Source organism: Moschus berezovskii, chromosome 15, assembly GCF_049115385.1.
Source record: "Moschus berezovskii isolate FMDL1 chromosome 15, NW_MosBer_1.0, whole genome shotgun sequence".
Lineage (NCBI taxonomy): Eukaryota > Metazoa > Chordata > Mammalia > Artiodactyla > Moschidae > Moschus > Moschus berezovskii.
The window spans coordinates 36,726,057-36,731,703 of NC_142474.1; positions in this window are offsets into that span (position 1 = coordinate 36,726,057).

Sequence of the window (5,647 nt, forward strand, 5' to 3'; positions counted from 1 at the left end):
GGCCACCTCATGCGACGAGTTGATTCACTGGAAAAGAGTCTGATTCTGGGAGGGATTGGGGGTGGGAGGAGATGGGGACGACCGAGAATGAGATGGCTGGATGGCATCACCGACTCTGTGGACATGATTTTGAGTGAACTCCGGGAGTTGGTGATGGACAGGGAGGCCTGGCATGCTGTGATTCATGGGGTCGCGGACAGTCGGACGCTACTGAGCGACAGAACTGAACTGAACTGAACTGAATTGATCTGAAGGTTAGCTGTGATTCTGTTGGATTTGACTGCTGCTGCTGCTGCTAAGTCACTTCAGTCATGTCCAACTCTGTGTGACCCCATAGACGGAAGCGCACTAGGCTCCCCCATCCCTGGGATTCTCCAGGCAAGAACACTGGAGTGGGTTGCCATTTCCTTCTCCAATGTGTGAAAGTGAAGTCGCTCAGTCGTGTCCGACCCTTAGCGATTTGACTGGGCCTGGCTGAATTCAGCAGGGCTTAGCTCCAGGCTGTGATTGGATTCAAGTATGCTCTACAAGTTTCATTCTGTGGCCAGCAGAGCAGATACCTGAGACATGCTCCTGTCAGGAGAGAGGACAGAGTCAAAGGGACCAAGTGGGACCACATAAACACTTCTAAAGCCTCTGCTTACATCACATCTGATCACATGTCATTACCAGAGTAATTCACAAGGCCAAGCCTAAAGTCGGTGGGGTGAGGAAGTGCATTCTATCTCAGACAGAGGAGAAGGGGAATATTTGCTGACCAATCTACTGAGAGAGAAAGGTGAGGGGAAGGTGTCAAGTTCGCAGACTAGGAGGGTAATGAAGCCATTAAACAAGAGCCAGCCAAGAGCCAGCGTGTCCTCACCAAGCAGACATTGCTGAGCCCCTGGCCTGTGCCAAGCACTCCTTGGGTACTGAAACTATAATATATGGACAATTAAGGCACAGCCCTTGGTAACTAAAATGTCACCAAATTACACAGTCCTTAAAAATAAAGAGGTGATTTAAATGGGAGCAAGGGACGGTTGTTTCCAACTCCTCCGTCATTGTTGGGAGGCAGCCACCAACCCCCTTGGCTCCCTCCAGGTGTCAGCTGCTTCCTAGTACCAGGGAGTCAAGCATAGGGGTGCCAAGTAAGTGTTCACCACTAGATGCATGTGGCAATTAAGCCATCAGCCACTGCAGAAGCCTGCACTGTGGTTGTGCTGCTCTCCAATAGAGAATGAATCAAATTACAGGGAACTCTCCTGCCTCCCCTCCCCACTTCCTGCACTATTATCCTTGCTACAGAAATGTCACAGTGATTTATCTAAAGAGCTGCCAATTCTAAAGAGCAAACTCAAAAGTCCATGTGATGATGGATGTTCTCTAGACTTACTGTGGTTTCATGATGTAGGTAATTCAAATCCCCATGCTGTGCATTTTAAATGGATACAGGGCTGTGTATCAATTATATCTCAATAAAAGAAAGAAAAAAAATAAGAGTCCATGTATGGATTTTACCTGACAGGACATGGTTCCCAGAGCAGACCCCAACACACAGAGCAGGGCCTGTGGGATGTCACAGGAGAATCAATGTTACAGTTCAGAATCCTTGGATATGTCTCCTTCTGTAATGGTCCATCCTGAAGACTAGACACTTCCCTCCTCTTTCACCTTCCAGCACAACATGATCCCTGGGGAGCTGAGTCCTGGGGACCACCCTTCCAGGGGCAGATCACAGGCAATGTGTGGACTCTGGTGGCCTTGAAGAATAGCTGACATCTGCTGATTGGAGGGGTGTTAAAGGAGCTTGGACTGGAGGCTGAGTGTTCAGATGCAAGAGGTCCCTCTTGCTGTGGAATATAAATGGAGGCAGAAAGAAAGGAAACAGGAGTGACCCAAGCAATGGGTCAGTTATCCTGGCATCACCATTTTCTAGCTCATGAATCCAAGGAACACAGAAATTATGACATTGAACCTGGTCTTCCATGTGATTGTAGAAATATGTCATGGTAAAGGATAGAATGAATATTTTATTTACAGTTCATTAAGTACAATTATAACTCAACGTATCTAGACAAATGGTTTGAGGGACTCTATTTGTATTCTTTCCCCAGGCCTCATAAATGCTTGAGGTTAGCCTGTGGTCTAGTGACACAAAAAGGCCAGGTCAATGTCCACTCAGCTCTTTCCTCAGGTGTCTGTGTTGAGAAATCACAAAGGGCATCTCCCGAAGCAATGAGTATTTCTGGTCTGGTTTCTTAACTTTGGGGTCCCATTTCAGAGTCTGTGGTTAATCTTCTAATGCCTTATCCAGCCCAAATGGTATTTTCTCATTTATTTTTCATAAACATGGTTTTCCAACTCCAGAATTTCAACTGAACCACACTGTGTATCTCAGTCATCTATTTCAAATTTTCTGTCCATTCAAAATGACACAAAATCACCATTGCGGATCTATTTTTTATTAAAAAAGAGAGGAGTAACTTGAAGCAAGGATTTATCAGTCATGAGAAGTCTTAAAGTCAAAGAACAAAGAATGAAAATGATCAGAAGTAGATTTCTGGGGACAAGGGGGAGGAGGGGATTATTTGGAGAAGGGCTTATAGCAGGAGAAGCCTGAGAGTTTCATTAGAGTCCCTTTAAAATGCTTTAGTCTATTTTTAATCATAAAGAGATTTAAAATATTGACTTGACTGATTAATATGACCAAACACAAAGCTATCAAGATCATGCTGATGACATAATCAAATGTTTCTGGATAAGAATTCAAATGTAATGTTATCTAGGGCAGAGACATACTTTTCAGGCAAGGCGTAGAGAACTGGTCCATGACCATCCATCTGTGAACTCCTACTACTCAAGGTATAGGCCTCAGGCCTGCAACATTAGCATCACCAGAGAACCTGTTAGAAATAGAGTCCTAGACACTACTCCAGACCTGCAGAATCAGAATTTGCTAACAAGATACACAGTGATTCCTATGCACTTTAAAATATGAGCAGGGCTGGCTGATGTCAATACTTAAGAGACATTTATGTTTTAGCTCTGACTGCTTTGAGTAAACAATAAAAGCCACTCCTGCTTTCCCTCATGATTTTCCCCCTTCTCCACCTCTAACCCTATTACCTGAGATCCTGGGCCCCCTGGGCAGCCAGGTGGATGTGTTCTAGGATGTGGGGTAGAGAAGGCTTTGTGTACATTAGGCTGATGAGTTAGGCTGATCCCTGACTCTCCACTGCAGGAATTGTCACCCTTGTCACTACATTCTTTATCATTGTGAGACTCACTCCCATGTCCAAACCTCATATTATAATCATCTGACAATTTCTAACGAAGCAGAATCGATGATCAAATCAGCAGCAATGCTATTCAAAGATTCAGATAAACTTCATGCCATGAAAAGTTTTCAGAAAGAGGCCTCTGATTTTGAGCTTAGTTCAAACGTGCTTGGAACAGTGAAGAATACCTATTTTTGCTCCAGGGAAATTTTACTCCAAAGGTGGAATCTCATTTAACTTGTGTTTTAAGATACCCTAGCCAATCCGACGGAGAAGGCAATGGCAAGCCACTCCAGTACTCTTGCCTAGAAAATCCCATGGACGGAGGAGCCTGGTGGGCTGCAATCCATGGGGTCGCTATGAGTCAGACATGACTGAGTGACTTCACTTTCACTTTTCACTTTCACACATTGGAGAAGGAGGTGGCAACCCACTCCAGTGTTCTTGCCTGGAGAATCCCAGGGACGGGGGAGCCTGGTGGGCTGCCGTCTATGGGGTCACACAGAGTCGGACACGACTGAAGTGACTTAGCAGCAGCAGCAGCCAATCTGACCCTTGCAGAAAAGTCCACTCAATTTGACTTTTATAAAATTGGTTTTCTATGATTTCTCTTTCCTATTTATTAGGTATTTGTCATATGTATTGTGTATTTTATTTTATTTTCATCAATTTTTATATTTTTGTTAAATAAATAGACTTCCAAAAATAGAACTTCAGTTTATAACCTTGTGCCCCTAGGAAATAAGTGTTTGATTTATGAGGTGTTGCTTGGTAGCTATGGCGCAGAAATTTAATTAACTCATAAATCAGGTGGATTGTACTTTCTCTCTTTGCAAAGAGCCAGTCCCCTTGTGAGTGTGGGGCTGTTGAGCATGAATAGGACTTCCCGGGACTCTGCTTGGGTAGCAGTAGGGTCATTTGGAGAAGTATCAAGGGAGTGGGACCATTTGGGGAAATGCCAAGGTGCTGGAGCAAGATTGTCAAGGTCTGGAGTCTGAGGCCACCTTTTACTAGTTGTGTCTTCTATTTCATTATTTCTAAAATTGGTCAAAGCAGTTACAGATTAATGAGGTTATCGATGTGAAGCATTCATCACAGTGCCTAGTACTTAATAAATGTATAATAGGTATGAACTATTAGCTATATAAATAATAATAGGTATGAATATATAATAAATAATATAATATGTATAATAGGTATGAACTATTAATGAGGTTATCGATGTGAAGTATTCATCACAGTGCCTAGTACTTAATAAATGTATAATAGGTATGAACTATTAGCTATCCCAACCCAGGGGTCAAAATGTTTGTGAAAGAGAAACTGAGTTTCCTCCCTGCCAGGCATGGACCTGGATGGACACTCATTTCTGGGAATGAAATCTTGCAGCATAGGCCTTGATAAAGTAGGACTATGAGCAGCCTAAGCCTCATCCTTCTCCATAAGTGATCAGTGGCAGATGGCCTCTGGATGTCTTTTGACCAAAGCAAAAATTCAGGCTGACATTTGTCCTATGTGATCATGCAAGTGCCTTCCAAAGACTATCAAACATTTGAATGAGCTCCTGGATGGAAGAGCTTCCCTGGATGTGGGAGAAGGAGCTTTGTAAACCTCCATGGCTTTTGGCAGGAAACAAACAAGACCTTTCCCCTCTGGCTAAGCTACATACATCTCACTATCAAACAACCCCTGAGGCATCTGAGTTTTTAAATGATATGCTTAGAGTTGCTAACGTGTTGCTCTCATGCAGAAGTATCATCAGTATCTCCTTGTGGTGGACAGCACATGGATCCTATAATAACCAAGCCTCAGGGTTTTGGCTTCATTCTCCAGCTGTCTCCATGAAGAGGCAAAACACACTGGAAAGTAAGGGAGGCTGCAGGGAGCTGAATGTTCTGTATCTCAATTGGGGTGGTGGTTACATGAGTGAATCCATTTGCAAAACATTCTTTGAGGTCTGTACTTGTAGTATGTGAACCATGATATGTGCTATACATATGTCAGTCACTTCAACTGAAAATTTTAAAGAAAAATAAGAACATAGAAGCTGTGAAAATCAACAGGCAGCACACAAACACCAGAAATGAGTACATATTATCAGCAGGAAGTTGCCCTCAGTTTCTGAGCACTAATCGTATGGTCTCTGGACACTTTGCTTTCAGTTTTATTTCTGATTTTCATGGATTTGCCTTTTGACCTTATATGAAAGTCAGTGGCAAAGTTAACAGCAAAGAGAGATGAACTCACTGCTTTCTCTCACAATCTGTTCCAGCCAGACACTGAAGATAATTGAGTGGTGGACAACACCTACCAATTTACTTCAAGGAGGACTGTGGAATCACAGCCTAGAGAAGTTCTGATGAATCGGAAATCATTAGGTGCCTTAA